The following is an 18,202-nucleotide window of genomic DNA, read 5'->3' as shown; positions in this document are numbered from 1 at the left end:
CTGTTTTAATTTTTAATAGGTGGTTTTAAATACACTCTCGTAATTCCTAAAAATAGAAGATTACCTATAACAAATAATTATTTACTATAACAAAAACTTACCCATTATAAATTTTAATTTCATCTGGCGAATTACAGATAATAGTTTTGTTTTTTTTCCTTAAAAGCCGATGCAGACGGAAAAAAAGTGTAAGAGACCAATAAGTTTCTAAACAAAACAAAAAAAGTATTTTTTTAATTTAGAACCTGTCAGTGGCGCACCGCGAAAAAATTCAGAACAAGAAATGGGGGCATAACCCATGAAAAAATATCACCCTCTAGACTATAAAAACCATTTGACTACATTCCAAATAGATAAGTATTTCAAAAACTACAAAAACCATAAAGAAAAAACTGAAAAATTGCTGCAATTTGAACACTCTGTAGATAATTAATGAAACATTTGCGAATCTATGTTTATACGAACTCTCTGGCACAAAATAACCTCAATAATTACCCGTTTCTGTATATAGATGACATTTGGGAACACTCTGTAGAATACCAACACGGGGAAATGGTATGTGAATCGAAACCAGTCTCAAAAAGGCTGCGACTTGTGTTAAATGATATATGGGGCGATACGTTAATAATGAGAGAACCGAAAACCTGGAGATGCTTCACGTCAAGTGGTGACGATTGGAGAAAATGTGCCTTATTCAAAAGTTGATAGCTTCGGATATGTACAGGGTGTTGGAAGTAAAACTTTAATTAATTTTTTTGCCAATATTCTGAAAATATCTAGATAAGGAACTTGGGAATTTGCAAAAGTATGTTTTTTTAACTAACGAATAAGATACATTTTACAGTTACCGCGTTACTAATAGAGAACGCCACTTACAGTCAATTTTACGGAATTTACAGTTAATAACTTTTCACCCTGTATGTCTATATTAAATTTGATTCAAAATCTGAAAGTGCAATCATTTTCCCAATAATTATGTATACTTGTTCGAAATCACGATTCGTTTTCGAGAAAAATCTATTTAACGAACACTATGTGTAAATTTAATAATACGAGAAATTAACAGCGAAACAACGTGTATGTTTATTCTCTAGAATACATAAAAAACATAATTCTACACATTTTTAAGTGTTTGATCTAGATATTTTTAGAATAATGGTAAAATAATGAACTAAAATTGTAACTTTCCATACCCCGTATATATCGTAAACCATCAACTTTCCTATAACGTATATTTTCTCCAATTATTAATATTTGACGTGTTGTATCTTCAACTTTCGTTTGTCCCATTGTTAATGAATCACCCTGTAGATCACGTCCAAAGGAGGCAGTGGAAGTGCTTGGTTGCTCTCCACGAATAGAGTTAGTAATCGAAAAAAGAGTCAGTACGTACTCGAGGCAATAAACTAAGGAGTGAGCTGGAAACTGATGGCAAGAGAGATGGAACTTTAAGATTTTCATGGTCGCAACCCATAAAGTGAATAGGAAAGTAGAAGGATGACCACTGTTGGTTTTTCCAATATTTGGATGCGCTTGAACACTCTATTTTCCACTAGAATTTAATTTCCAGTGATTGTAAAAATCATTAAGAAAAACATGGAGCAATTGTTGAAACGAAGTAACAATGGAATGCGTTGTTTTGAATATTGAAAAGATCTCTAATGAAGAGAGAGATCGATAAGCAGAGAGCGGAGCTGTATGCAAACAGGGCGAAATATAATCCACGTTGAAATAAGTCCCGGTGGGACCGGAGGGTGAAGAAAGGGAAGAAGATGATTAATTCCACAAAATCAGGGGCTGTCGCTGAGTCCTACATTAGATTCTTGGATCTGGAGGAGAAAGGTCCCTGGGAATGACGTCAAAATGGTTGGGACAACATAGCCGAGCCACATGGATACCAGCAAATACTTGTCACTTTGACGTCATTCTCGTGGAGACTTACAATCAGGGGCGGATCTCGAGGTAAACGGGTCCCTGGGAAATGCGTGTTTAGAGAAAATCTCGAACTTGCAGGTACCACTTAAATCCTACAAAACATTTAATGATAATTGTCGATTTTTTCTGCCCTTTAATGTCCTTTCTTCGAACAAGATCCCGCGTTATTGAAGTTGACCTACATACATCACACATCAACCTTTTACTACTAAATCCGTTTAGTTATAAATAAATATCTTTTTTTTTAATTATTTCAATTTTCCTCCCACTAGGGTGACATAGTAGGCCTAACAGGAAAGATTATCCAATATAAATTCTTGGGTTGGAAAAGCACCTGAACTATTCAAACGCCGACGGGTCGCACATGCGATCAATTCCTATTGGACTCGGCTCACTGAATAAATTATTGGAATCTGGGACACCACTGAGAGTGGCCGGAAGCAGATTCAAGTCCCTTAGTATTATATACTTAACATTCAAATCATGTTTAAACGTGTTTCGTAGTAATTAGCTGTTGCTGTCGAGGAGCTGCTTCAGGATGGCAATTAAGTCTCAGATTTTGGTCATACCTACTGACGCTGACCAAAATCTCCTGAAGGAATTTATTGACACGTTCCGGCCAATGGCCAAGAACGAGCAGAGCGAATTTTTCTTGGAAGAACATGGAAGCAGCTATGTACTTGGGTGCAATCAAGAGAAAAATTCAAGCTTCGATGACCATATGGGACTGCATACAATTTCTCCTATTTTTAACATTGTGCTTACTGATAAATGAACTCAATAAATTGAGCAGGCAAGAGTAACCAGTAGGAGTGCAGTTTGTTTACCATTCGGCTGTATAGTTTACACAAAAGTGATAAAAACTCCTTGTATGTGTTCATAAATTGTAGGGATTAATTTATTTATATCCGATTCTCGCGAGCGCTGTTGCCACAATGTGCTTGTTTTAATCCTTGATATTAATACCCGATATGAAGGGGTTATGGGGGGTTATCATTAAACACTATCTCAAGTGAATATTGAAATATCACAGGCACGTCTTGGATGAACTCAGCTGTTATACAGGGTGACCCATTTAAAACGGTCGACCTGAAATATCTTGAATGGAATTTTGTTCCTTCGGAAAATCTCGAGACACGTCATTTTTTCTTTTCAAGGAGACATTTTTAAATCATGCATTTGTAGGTGTAGAGTCAACTCCTTCGAGAATCTTAATGGTTACAAAAAACTGTTTTAAAAAATAGGCGAAATAAACTTTTAAATAGTTCATAATGTTTTATTTAATTAAATGTTCAAATTGCGCCCTATTAACTCCTATACAGTAATAAAGCCTATGTTCAACCTCTTCCTGAATATTTTGTAGCATTGCGGGAATTACTTCACATGCTATCACTATTTAGTGGAGAAAATATTCTAAAGAAGTAGATTTCGTTTTATAAACAAAAGTTTTTAAATGACCCCGTAAAAAAAAGTCCAATGATGTTAAATCAGGCGATCTTGGGGGCCATTCAATGAAACGTCTTTTACCAATCCAGTGTTCGGGAAAATGTTGATCCAAAAAATTAAGTACAGGAACTACATACGGAATATAAGAAAATTGGGATTTATCAAAATACTTTAATTCATCACCTCACAAAATTGTATACGGCGATTTGGATCATTTTCATTGAGCTCGTGAATGAGATGCATCTTATAGGGATGGAAATAATGTTTTTTCAAGATTTTCTGAAAACCACTACGTGAAATACCCGATGTTGCTTCTAATTCTTGGGTGCTTGAAATGGAGTTTCCTTGATTTATATGATATAATATATATATATATATATATATGATCCCGTTTAAGGGAATGGCTCGACACCTCCGAATTTATGATCTGAAAATGTCCCCCTTAAAAGTAAAATTGACATGTCTCGGGATTTTCCGAAGAAAAAAAAATTATTCAAAATATTGCAGGTGGACTGTTTTAAATGGACCACCCTGTATATTACCAAATATTCAAAAATGAAGAAAAAATGGCTTATTTTACGTTTTACTTTTACGTTTTGCGATTTTGAGGATTTTTTTCCTGGGTTTTCCTGGATCTGGGGCAAGAGGCAGTAGTGGAAAAGCGAGGGAAATCTCTTCATGAAGAGAAAACGCGCATGTCTCGGTCAACTTCATTTTATTAATTCGATTTACGTCTAGAGAAGGGCACACAACCCTAAGTATTTCTCTGAATGCTGCGTCCTACGCATGAACAATCGGTTTTTCGTTTATTTTGGTCCGCTCCAGTCTTTGATATGATTTTATTTATTTCATATATTTAATCTTTTTGTTACATGTATATTTACAGTACTGGCCAAAAGAGGAGCAACTTTTCTTAATTAGCTATAATTTTGTACAGTATATTATAGCAGCGTTTAAATAAAACGTATGTACACATAGGGCATTTCAAATTGGGCCCTCACCATTGGGATCTCGAAAACTGGAGGAGACACGAAGAACCGTAAATGAGGACAAAATTTTGTAATTTACCGCTTGACCAAATCCCATATTCAAAATTTGAATTTTTTGAGTTCTTCCGAAGATTGTTGAAAAACACTAAATATTGGAGATTACGCTTTAATTTTTTTAGGGTTTTTGACAAGAAAGCCCAAAACTAGAAAAAATTTTGATCACCACTTTTTCGCTGCTGCCGGATAACGTTTTCAGATTTGTCATCCGACGTTTCGATTTTCGAATACCATCATCAACTTTATTTTTTGCTATGGGAGCGACATTGGATTTTACGATAGAAAAATAGTTGTCTGTAATTGTCTGGATTCGGATCGCTCAGACACAATCTTTTGACTAACGTGTTAATCGATGGATGTATTTTCAGCACGATGGTGCCGTGCACCACCACACTACTCGGTATCTGTACGGTGCCATTTAGACGCCATTTACGAAAACAGGTGGACAGGACGAGGAGGTCCTATTTCATGGCCACCGAGGTGACCGGATTTCAATCCCATTAATTATTTTGTTTGCGGTTATTTCAAAGAACTAGCTTATGCAGAAAATGTAGACTATTGTCAAAAATTATTTAAAATAATTATTAACTGTTCTACTGATATTAGAAAAAATTCCACGGCAATTAGAAAGTCATTGACTGTCCGACAAGCTAAGTGCATTGAATCTAGAGGTTTTCATTTTGAATATGTCTTTAAGAAATAATTGGCGATAGTCAATAGCGAGTTTTTCATTTCTTATGCAAATTTCTTTAGCTATCTTTCAGCAATAGTAAAAACAAGGTTTCTTTTTCTTCTTTCTGGTTATTTTAATTTTAAAACGTTAAATATATCTTAAATAATTCTTTGCATTATAATTTCATTAAATATTGCTTAGAGTTTTGATATTAATTGTAATATTTGATTTTGAAATATGGTGTAATCAACATAAGGATGGCAGGTATATCCAATAAACCAAAATTGTGGAATTTTTGTAAACTCCGTTTTTTACGAAGCGATGAAGAGCATAATCAATTTGTTGCCTGCATATAGCTATTAGTTCATCCAGCAATCAGCAAATGTGCATAGCGCTTTTTTTAAAATTCGTACACAAGGTAATTTTTTTTGGTCCGGAAAACCTGTACTAAATTTTTTGAAGATGGTCCCAGACTTTTTGAACTTTGAATACATTTTTTCACTCATGCACAACAATGTGCTATTTTACCAAATATAAAAAAAAAAAAACCCTCCCAATACGTTATATGAAGAACTGAGTGAAGATATACAATAGAATTTTTTTTTTTTTTTTTTTTATCTCCAAATGTATACCGTTTTGACCACTCTTTATATAAACTTAGGCACTTGGTTATGTAACAAGGGCAGAAAGACCAGTATGGTCGATAGCCTATTTCGTATGAAATAAAGATTATATATATATATAAAAAAAAAAAAACGAAACAAGGCACTACAGAGTTATAGCGAAAACCATTTTTTGACAAAATCTGTAAAACTCCCTGTATAATAATAATAAAAAATGAGAGAAATTCTTTAATGCTTAGTCCATATTTCTCTCACTAATCTTGCTCCATATTAGAAGCATGTACAGCCCCCCATGACTCACCGTGTATATTTGATTTATTTATTATTCGACAGTATTTCGTTTGGTTCCCACGGCTTCTACTGGCGCGTGGACCGGCCAGAACGGCCTAGACTTATTACCAGGCTGTGATTTTGTTGTTTAGGTAACTAATTGAATACAACATGGTATTTCGCGCCCGGCTTTGCCCATACTAACAAATTTCGTGGGAAACTAGCGTTAAGGCGTAAATTTCGTAATTTTTTGCCGTATGGTACTCGTTCTATCAACCATTTATTTTGCTGTGTCACACGTGAGAGTGTGGTTTTCAACCCAACGTAAAGGAGCCTAATTAATTATTTAATTAAGAATTAGACGTCAAATCCGGAATTAACTTGATGTCGATATCACAACATTAAAATCAGTCCCGCCTGATGTAATGTTAAGTATCAGCAGCGATGGCGTTAATTTAGTGCTTAATTCTAATTCCTGCCATCCATCTTTTTATATTGCAGTAAAAACCAAATCGTCAGGCCATTTGTTAGGATATTTACTTGATGTTTAAACGAAATCCTCGATTCATCATAGTTCACTTCAAGGAAATTATTAATATCTATGACAAAATTTGCCCATTAAAAAAGGTTTAGGGCAGGGTTAATGGAAAGTCGCCATGTTGAGAAAGTCAGGTTTAAACAAGACAGATGGCTGATTAATGTACATGAACATTGTGATCTGATGATACAATTGCCGAGTGATTTATTGAGGTTAATCGTGAAAAATATAACGAACGACACCTGCTGTGGAATGTGAGGGATATTGCATACGTAAATTGTATAGGGTGAGTTCAGGTTGAGAAGCAAGTTTAGAAGTTTGTAGTATTTAAAATTAAAAATGTGAATCATAGGAAAATACCGCGAATAGATTTCAAAACCTTGAAGTAATCCCATTACATGGTTTAAATGTGCCAGAGTAGGAAAATAATAGTTAAGATTTATTGACACTTTGATTATAGTTTTAATTGTAGATTTTCCGGAATGACTGCATTAATAGGTGCGCATTTGCTGCACTGTTAGTTTAAGGATTTGCAACGGTCGAGAAGCGTATATATATACACGGTGCTGTTAAAACATGTGGGCTATATCCCCGAAATTAAAAGTTTTTGTCAAAAAATTGTACATATATTTATAAACTCTTTTACAAAAACTTATCTTTACAGAAATAGGGCTCTTCAATATTTGATTGCGAAAATGATATTTAATAATTAGCTTTTTTCCAGTTGACGAAATTTAATGAGTTGATTTCAAAGTAATAAATTTAGTTTCAAAAATTTTTAAACAAAAATCTTGCTTATTTTGGTATTTACATTGGTGAGAGTAAAAATTGCACGCGAAATTCCATTATGGAAAATACGCTCTTTCATTATGTGGTGGTTTTCTGAAAAAAGGTTCGGCTTACGTACATTAACCAAGAGTACCCTTTTTCATTAGAGACGTCACAAGTTTAATAAACAACGTAACGGTCAAAACAACTCAAGACCTTAGAAGTTTAAGGATATTGAAGTTAAGGGAAGCATGCTTTCCACCTCCTTAAACATCTCAAAATAAGTGTTAAGTTCTATTTCAGTCACCTTGTTATGATACATGAGCAACCCGAAATTCGTTACGTTTAATCAACTAGAGGAAACATTATATAGCAATTATCATTTTCGTTATCAAATTTTGAAAAGCTGCATATCTGCAAGGGTAAATTTTACGAAAACAATGTAAAAGCATAAGTACAATCTTTTTACAATAATTTGTCAGTTTCGGGATATTTTCCACATATATTGGGAACCACCCTGTATAGAGGGTGTTGTTGAGTAAGAATACGACATTTTACAGGGTAAGCTTTCAAGTAGTTCTAAAATGGACAGTTCTTATAAAACACATATTCTTTGATATCTTGAGGTGTCTTCCAGTTAATTTTACAAAATTTCGTATCCGGGGGTTTTTTGGAATAAAGAATTCAAAATTATCAACGAATCAGTTTTCTGGTCGAAAGTGAAACACGGTGTGGCGCGATAAAGTTGTAGTTTTTTAAAAGTATGTTAATAGCGTGTGGCGCCCTCTAGGAAATATAACTAAATCGTAGATAAATGTAAATTTTTCATCTGGAAAAATCGCTGGAAATGAAATTTCGTAAAATTGAAAGAGGTCGAAAGATTTCAAAGAATATTTGATTTAACTTTTCAACTATACCTTGTATTTTAAAAAGTAAAAGAGTTAAGACACGTGTTTATAAGTACTTTACATCTTAAAACTACTTGAAAAACCATCCTGTGAAATATAGAACACTTATTCAGCATACAAGGACCAGGTAATGAGAAAATAATTTTATAAGGCTACTTCCATTAAAAAAATCATAAGCACAAGAATCTTAAATCTGGAGTTTTGAGGAAGTAGGTAAATTCCTCAATAGTGAATAGGAATAGTTTCAACCTTTAATTTTTTTAATGAAAACTTAGTTATCTTTAAATGGAAAAAACCTGCCTACGTCAGTGTTAATTGTCGTTAAAAGCGTAGTCTTTCAGTAGCGGCACAAAATATTGTTCCATGAATTGTCTAATTCAAAATTTTCTTATTGTGCTGATTAGTCACGTTTAAGATAATTGAATGTTTGTGGAGAATAAAAGTCTTTAAAAGAGATCCTGTGTTGGTAGGGGAGTTATTTTCTCGGTAAGCTGAGAAGTTGTTGGCTTTTTCTTTCAGCAATTTCATAAAATTCAGTTATGTCCATGAAATTTGAGGTAGAACATAATAGCGTGTCCGAAGACAACGTGATGCAATATTTCAAAAATTAAAGAAGGTTTTCAGACATTTTTTTTAATTTAAAATTTATCAATACGCCATTTGAGACTCTTTCGTTTTAGAGACATATTCAAGGTGACGAAATCAAAAATTGAAATTACTCCATATATTAAAAACTGAAGGAGAAATCACAAGCAGTTTAACTCGGTCCATAGAATTCGACGAGACAATTGATTTGATGTATTTTTGTTGTTCAAAATTTGCAATTTTAGATCAAATCACTCTGAAAAACTATGAAGTCTGTCTTGGATTGACAAACAGCTTCTAATACAACTACCGAAATTGAAATAAATCTTCAACTTACCTAAATTTTCTAATGATTAGCTACCAGGAGTATGTCTCGATGGAAGGGAGGGCCTCTTTAAGAGTCTCTTCCGGGAGTTGAAGATTAATCTGCCGCTGACCACTGATAAGTACTCCTGGAATTAAAATGTTGAATGATTATAATGCTTACAAGTGGGCTATCACTCATAGAATTGAATAAAGGATGCTTTTCTTGTCAAGACTCTTTAGTGAAGAAAGTTCAGGACAGTTTTTACCAGAGTAATTATGCAAATGTTGCTGTTATGTGCAACACATCGTGACACATTCGTTTAAATCCAATTAATTTGCTTCATTATGTGTTTAACCAGTATTTACTGTAAATCTCATTTTGCATTTCTCATGCATTTCTGGTGAGCGACCAGGCTTATAGACTCTACATATCGTAGTGGGAAACTTTCGAAGGAATCTGAACTTTTCAGTATATCTGAGATTTATCTGAGGTTACTTCAAAGTACTTTTTTTTAGTAATTTTGGAGGTTTAGCCTAGGCGGTCCGAAAAATTGATAATAAACTACTTGGCAAAATATCAATCAAGCCTAAATAGTACGTTTACCGACAAATTCTAACATCTTGCATCGTTGGGATGCTCCTAAGAGGAGCAATTTGCCTTTAATGACGGCCTTTTACATGGGCCAATCAACGTGAAATTATAGGCCTTAAATTAAATCAAAAAGGAGTGTGGGTTAAGTTTTCATTTTTGGAATATTATTGGAGGATGATTATGTTTTAGTTGGCTAAAACATTGTTTAAATTTGCATGAAAAAATTTAAAGGAGTAATGGAGTAATTCACACATACCCCATAGCATAATATGTACGTGTATCCATACAAGGGGTTTATAGAATTCAACTATGGGGATCTGGGTAACCGTAAAAGATACGAAGCCGGGTAAATTAGGATAAAGTTTCGTAGTTTCAAGATAATGAATATGCCGTTTAAAGATTTGAAAAATACCGATTGCCTTCAGTGCTTTTCGAAAAAAACTGAAATTTTGGGAAAAAGGTTTTTATTTTTTCCTGAGCTCATTCGGCGAGACAATTAATATGATTGATGCTATATCATCGTAACTTTTTCTCTTTTGACAACGTGATGACGTCATATTTTAAATCCGACGTTTCGACGACCATCATCAACTTTGCTTACTTTTATTGTCGCCATCTCGAATCTTCGTATTTATAAATACACCATTTTTACTCATTAAGATGATGGATCACATGTTACAGTTCAGTCTTGCAGTTTGCTGGAAATATCTAAATGATGTTTTTGTAGGGAATGATTTGGAAATCTGAAGATAAGAAACAATTTACGGCGTTTTAAATGGTTAAAAATGCACTAAATTAAACAACGACTCCGAAGAACCATTAGAGAGACTCATTTACAACACACAGCCAGTCACAAAAGTGTTTCTACACCATTTAAATTTCTAGTATAACAAGCATTCTGGCAATTATAGTTGAAAATTGACATATACAAAGTGTGTCTGAACATAGTGCCATAAATTGAACAACATATTCTAGGTCCCAAAATATGACGAAAATTTCATGTAAACATGTATCGAGAGGAGCTTCGCTTGCGGTCTACAGGGTGTGAAAAGTTGACTTCTGAGGATGGTTCATAATTTTTACTATGATTTTGGGTTAATTTTTAGAATATGTGAATTTTTATTTTCGTTGAATAAAGTTTTCTTTCGAAATTTAAGTCATGTGCTAATTTAAATGTACAACTTCAATTTTTGTTTATATCTGAAAAACGAAAAGCTTTGGAAAAAACTTCTTCGACAAAAAATTACTTAACTTTTCGCAAATTTACTAAAATAATAGACGTTTCATAAAAAAATGGTCTTACAATGTTCTCCAAATAGCCTTGAGTAAAAATTAGTTTATGTGCCTTGGACGCCCCTTTCATAACAAACAAAATTTGTTTGAAAATTTTTTCAATTTTAAATTTGATTTCGTAGATAATAGCTCATGCCACTTTAAATGAAACAGCCTGCATTTTATTCTTATACACGAATTCTGATTTCATAGTTAATGATTAAATTACAATAAAGGAGGTAATTTCGATGATCTCATATGTCGCATACAGTTATAGAATGTACGCGACATAATGCATGTAAGTATACGTACCCCACTCAAAATATTGGTTTTATAAAAATGTATAAACAGATATTTGTTTATCATTATACCCACTTCTATTAAACTTACTTTCGTCGTTAAACACTACATTGTCCCAAAAAATTTAATATTTTTTTAAATATTCTTTCGCAAATCGAATTCTTTTCTTTCTTTTACCTTCAGTAATTAAAGGTTTCTTTCGTGGAATTCTGCTGTTAAACTCGGCATTTCGTGAAACCACTCTAATTGCTTTTTTTTCTCAATGAAAATCTTCTAAAGACATCCGGCCTGGTGTTCTGGAGACTGGATAGTGTCTGATTCGTCGAGGCTCCTATCTACTAAAACTTCGGGTTTCCTTTTTCTGCAGCTTGCAAAGACCCGGGACTGTCCCTGGGGGATAAATCGTCACTGTCGAGGGGCTTGGGGATTCAAACGTGCTATTTAACATTGTAATGCAACAATCTGATTTTTCGCCTTTTATTCTATTTGAGAATAAGGCTTTACACATAAGCAGGGGTGGATGTAGGTCGTTTGCAATAATTTCATTTGTATCGTACGTTAGCAAATGCGCTGAAACACAAATTTCCTTTAAAAAGACGTATAGATAGCTTTACACTTGAATTTAAAAATTTAAGTAATAAAAACAGTTTATCTGTTGTTTTTAGCCGGTGGATTATTTCATAATTTTTGTCGACGATTGTAGTGGAATGCCATGATGAAATCAAGTCAATTGTGCGATTGCGTGTCCGGCATTATGACGCATCAAACATGCTTGCGCTAAGCTAAAAATGATGATGGAGCTGCAATTTCCGAATTAAAGGTGGTGAATGCAGTGGCTCGTATCTCCATCAGTGGCACAGATAACATTATGTTTTATGTCGATATTGTAAACAAATTTGGTATTCAACATTGTTATATGATAATCTGCTCTTTTTTATTTTTTCAAGTTAACTTCCAATTATTCCTTTATTCAAATACGTAAAATTTAACTTAAATGAAACGGAAATTCCGAAAACGGTGATTTTATTTTGAAACCATAAGATCAAAGTGAAATATACATAGATGACTAAAAGTCCCGCATAAATTCGTTAAAAATTAAACGAAATATTTTTTATTAAAATGTCGAAAGACGTTTATATTGTTTTTAGTTGTATATTTTTGAAAGTAACAAACATGTATACAGGATTACCCATGTAGCAGATAAATGTACTTTTTAATTTTTTTTTCTTATGGAACCCCACGTATATTATGACGTTTTTGAGTGCTTTGAGAAATTCGTAACAAATTTCACGTAACGTACTCATGCCTAAATTCAACAGTTTCTAAAATATTTGCGTAGTATGGCGATTAGAGCGCCCTGCTAGATCGCATGACCTCACCGCTATGGATTTTTTAAATTATGTTATCTGAAACACAGGGTGTATTTAAATAAGCTCAATAATATGGAAGAATTAAAAAAATTAAATTATTTAAAGAGCTTGACAAATACCTCTTCAAATGATAAGGAACGTTGTTTAGAAATTTGTCTTGCGACTTGCCCACTATCAGAAAGTCAACGGGGCACAGTTCGAATATTTAGTATATTAGATTATAGTAGTTTATATTATTATATTTTAAGTATCAATAGTTCTATCATTATTTGTATTTTTTGTAACTTCTTTCGGTAAATGTTGAGTTTAGACAAGAGTATGTGACATGAACTACGTTCAGAGTTTCTAATGGAACTCAATAATGTCGCAACGTACATGATGTTCCACAAGAAAAAAATGAAAAAGTATATTTATCTACTACATGGATAATCCTGTATACATGTCTGTTACGTCACAAAATGCATAATTAAAAACAATATTTGACGTATTCTAGCATTTCCATGAAAAATATTTCCTTCAATTTTTTATGAATTTGTGTGTTCCTCCGTATATATATATATAAATTGTCCAAACTGATCGAATCATGTTCTAGATAAGTTAAAACAATTAAAATTCTGCTTATGAGCTCCAAAACTGCAGGATGGCGAAGATTCACCAGGCATCGCACGAAATTGTCAATAATGAGTAGCGTTGTGATTGATAATAAATATCTTTTAATTAAGTAGATTCCTAAATTAGCTCTCGTTCACAAAAAAAGGGAAAAAAACTGGCGGATAATTCACATATTAAGGGATTTATCTGGAGGATCTTATCCTTGAGTAGAGAATACACACAGGGGATATACATATTTGGAACATTAATTTTAAAGACAAATAATATTCTTTGACCGCCCATTTTGATCCAATTAAAGATAAAGTGACTTCAGCAAACACCGGGCAATTAAATCTGGAAAATAAAACGACCGATTTGAGCTATATCTGTTACGTTTTATCGGAGCGAAAAACCCTAAATCAAAAATTCATTAACGCCCTACTGACCAAGGGAATAGTCTTCGTGACACCAAAAGCGTTTAGAAGGAGGTTTTGGAAAACAATCACAGTTTTCGCACAGATTGTGTTGCTACAAGTAATCGTTTACACTCCAGGGATTACTTCAACAGGACAACCAGAGAATAACACGTTCTTTATAGCCGTCATTAAGTAAAAAATGATAACTGACTACGAGTGAAGTATTTCGACTTCAGAGATGATGAAAAAGCAAGAAAACTTTAAGTGGTGTCTACAGATCCGAACTTCAACTCGGACGACTATATGGGACCGTTGTCGACTACATGGGTGGACCAGGTGGAGATATTCGAATTCAGTGTCAATAGCTCTTGTACAATTTCATATACCTGAAGGATACTTTTCTAAGGGAATGATCTGTGAACAAGCGGGATAGTTGGGTAGACCGGTGAGGTGGCTACAAATGCACCATTTCTACTGAAATGGACCCGATTCCAGATGTGGGTACAAATTGAACATTTTTCAGATTTGAGATGATCACAAGAGAAAAATCTACGACCTGCTTTATCGGTGCGACTACCGGTGGAGAGAATCTACTGCTTCTAGAGGAGACTACAAGACGAAATTTAAATGGAGGGGCGTCTGCAAGAAAAACGCGAAATCAACGAGGGGCGACTGCAAGTGGAAAATCATCTCTTCGGAGTACTGAAGAATCTACTGCGGGATGGCCGAGACTTGTGGAACGTATCGCACTTTCACGGGGGTATTTAAAAGGGCCATGCTGCAAAATTTAAAAATTATGAACGTATTGCAAAAACTACATCCAAACCATGATTTATGTACCTTCACACTGTAACTGCAATTGAAAGTCTGATCCTCGGCTCAATATGATAGGGGGAAGCGTCATGTAAAACGGTAGGCGTTCCTGATCGAAAAATTATTTACGAAACCACTTTCGATCCATTGAAAGTCCACTCACTTGCTGGTAGAGATTGCGTTGAATCTTACCATGTGTTTGAATTGAATTGGCTGAGGTATAGTCCCGATTTAGCTCCTTCCATAATGAGACCGATAAAAGGTACTCGATCATGAAGAAAGCAATTTGCCATGTTAATTTGACCCTCAGTCACTCGTTTCAATATGTTTGTTTGATGTTGAACAGCTCTCAGTGACACCCACACTTCAGCTGGTCACAGATTTATACGTTTTCAAGTGTTATCACAGGGTAATAATAATATGGAGAAAAATCCCACGTCTGCCGCTGGTGCGTATTAGATCAAAGTGCAAAATTTTAATTTAAATTTTTGAATTTGATGACAATCATTGGCGTAGCACGAAGCGTCCTAGAGTGTTTCCCGGTATCAAAGCTTTAGCATGAATTCGCCACATACCTCCCTAAAATTGACCATGACTGACAGAATTTAATTACCGCTCTTCTCTTCTCCAACATGTTACACGGCAATTAAAAGTGCCAAAACCAGCGGAAAACGATTGTGCATATACCGCATTTAGTGCGGTTAAATTTAAATTCAAATCGGCCAACTCCCTCTCAGTAAAATATTGAAATTTTGGCCCAATTTCCGTTAACGCCTGGTTTTCTTATCGAAGTAAGAATAAAGTTCCTGGGAGATAAATAAATCGGTTTCGAGTTGAGAAAAACCTGCAGAAACTACTATAAAATTTCCTAGCTGGTTGGATGTAGTATTGGGAGCTCCACAAACACGCTTTTCAACGCTCTGTGTGTCTCGTAAATGGCCCATTAATCCAAGCTCTATCTATTATGCATCGATTCATGTTATTACTAAATCAATCAATAAATAAACTGAGGATAGAGCGACGCTCTGCATATTTAAATACTCTTTTCCTCAGACTACCGAACAAACGAAAAAGTTTGGGGCAATTTTAATTATACACGTAGGGTGTTCTTCTAGGCACGCCTACCATTGCTATCTCGGAAAGGGTGAGAGTTATAACTTCGATTAAATTAGACAAAAGTCACTCTTTGTTGAGCTCATGAAGCAAGCCACTACAAGGTTGCCGCATTTTCAGTGGTTTCTTCGATATTTGGAAAAATATGAGGATGACCCAAAACGTTTGTGACAAATAAGAAATTTAAATTACGAAGTTTCACATCGTTCTACTCTCTATTAAGGGGTATATCGAATGTGATTCTACAGAGTTTAATAACTAAGTAACGGTTACCAACTTCGTTATTTTAAAATGCGGACCTCAACTTTTTATTTAACATTTTGAAAGCGCTTTTTCTTCCTGATTAACCCATGTATAATTTGTTCACATTTATTGAGGTTCAAATCCGAATAATTCATCATCAGATTATTTTTTATTTACCTTTTTAAACTACCCTAGATTCTCGGTCACGCTGAAAACGATTTCCTAACAACCTAGATATTTATGGTATTTGTAAATTTATCAAATAAAGTTGTTTTTAGACATATTTTCGTCTTTTATCGTTTCTTTTCGAACCGAACCCATAAAAAACTAAGTTTCCGTAATGCAATTCAATAATGACCAAAAAATGGGTATGTTAGTTGTGTGTCTGCGAAATTTTCGTAATATTAAAAATGTTTTAAAATAATATCAAAAATCTTGAAAAAAAACCGTACTCAAGTAAGTTTCTTTCCAATTTCGCGAAGATTGTTGTTGTGGAAGATTTTCTCTTTGAATACAAATTCTGATATTTTTTCAAAGCATTTTTCGTACTACAAAAACCCACAGATACACAACTAATATATACATTTTTTGCCATCACTGAATTGCATTACTAAAACTTAGTTTCTTACGGGTTAAGTTCCAAAATAAATGATAAAAAATCAAAAAAAGTCTTAAAAAAACTTTTGACTTTTGAAAAAATTTGACAAGTTGAAAAATAAGTCACATCTGTTAGAAAATCGTTTCCAGAGCGACATAGTATGCGATATAAGTTTAAAAAAACCAAATAAAAAATAGTCTGACGATGAACTATTCTGGATGAAACGTTACTAAACGTAAATAAAATTATATATGGATTATATATTAGGATTAAAAAGCGTTTTCGAAATATGAAGTGAAAATTCCAGGTCCGTATTTAACGTAATGAAATTGATAACGATTACTCAGTTAATAAAAGCTGTACAATGATATTCGACATGTCGCTTTTTACAGAGTTAAAAGTTGTGAAACTTTGTAATTCAAACTTTTTTCCGGTCACCAAAGGTTTGTGAAATGCAAGCGATTGAAATCTTGTGCCATTTGTCATATTTTTTCAAATATGTATATATAAAATTGTTAAAAACGTGGCAACCATGTAGCTTTTTTGTGGAGCTCATTTTTGTCTAAATCAACCGAAGTTGTGACTCTCGTCGTTTGGGAGATAGCAATGATAGGCACATTAAAAAAAACACCTTGTGTAGGGCGTTAAAGAAGAATGTAAAATACTTAAAGAGATAAAAGCATGGGCTAAAGTAAACAAAAAAACAAAAGTAAACATGGATCTAGACAATAACGGTTTAGGAGATGTGAAAGGATATTTTTTTAAAACATTTGTTTGCAATTATTTATTTCTATTTATTATGTACAAGCAAAAAAAAGTTGTTTTACCTTGTTTTTTTTTTTTATTTTGCAAAAACTTGCATTTTTTACCATAATATAAACATTAAGTCTTAGTTTCTTGTCAGTACATAAGTTTTCACTTGCTATGTCTGCCTATTCTAATGCAGAATTAACCCACATGCATTTCATGTGTAAAGCTTATTCAAATCGCTAGATTCCTTCACATCGTATGTTTGGAAGAGTTCACCAAATATTTCGAGTAATACCGATTTAACGAGCAAAAAACGTTATCTATCTACCCCGAAGATTGAGGTCAGTATCTCTTCCTAGACCAGAAGGGGAAATTTGAACGAAGATAGAGCATAATATAATAATAGTTTTTTATCTCCATCCAATGATGCTGAAGACTCTCGTTTTCTTGCCAATATTGTTTTTGTTTCGGATGGGGTCGGATTGACATGGAATAGAGTTGTTAATTTTCACACTATGCATGTTCGAACCGACGGAAGTCTTCATGCTCTAATGGAATTTGAACATCAGACATGTTTTTCATTAAACATTTGGTTGGGTATTGTAAGCGACAGGTTCCTAAGTCTTCTTCTGTTATCAAACCGATTAACAGACGCTGCTCACCTAAACTTTCTACAGAACACAATGGGTCATGTTATGGACGACATTCCTTTAGACCAAAGTCAACAAATGTGGTCCTAGCATGATGGTGTTCCAGCTCATTTTTCGATTGCCGTTAGAGAACATTTACACAAAATTTGTTCACGTAAGTAGGTAGGAAGGGGCCGACCTGTTTGATGGCCTGCAAGATTGTCTGATTTAAACCCTCTAGATTTGTTTCTTTTTGGGATATTTGAGAACATTAGTCTATGGTAATTTTGCAAATAACCTCAAGGAGCTGCAGCTACGAGTTAATTAAAAATGTCAACAAATCGGAGCCAATAAGGAGATTTTAGAAAGAGTTCGAATGTTGCTAAGACAAAGATGTGCCCGCTTGTAAGAGAAAGG

The 18,202-nt window shown here is 34.0% G+C and overlaps 1 long non-coding RNA gene across 2 annotated transcripts in view; it reads right to left on the bottom strand.

Moving 5' to 3' along the window:
* Positions 1-18,202, bottom strand: part of LOC136345455 (uncharacterized) — a 159,297-nt gene that overhangs the window by 42,036 nt on the left and 99,059 nt on the right. For both annotated transcript variants that reach the window (XR_010733145.1, XR_010733146.1), the window contains exon 4: positions 9,130-9,244. This is a non-coding gene — a long non-coding RNA (uncharacterized lncRNA). The remainder of the gene's footprint in view (positions 1-9,129; positions 9,245-18,202) is intronic.

Source organism: Euwallacea fornicatus, chromosome 19 (assembly GCF_040115645.1).
Source record: "Euwallacea fornicatus isolate EFF26 chromosome 19, ASM4011564v1, whole genome shotgun sequence".
NCBI lineage: Eukaryota > Metazoa > Arthropoda > Insecta > Coleoptera > Curculionidae > Euwallacea > Euwallacea fornicatus.
This window is presented reverse-complemented; position numbering and strand designations above follow the sequence as displayed.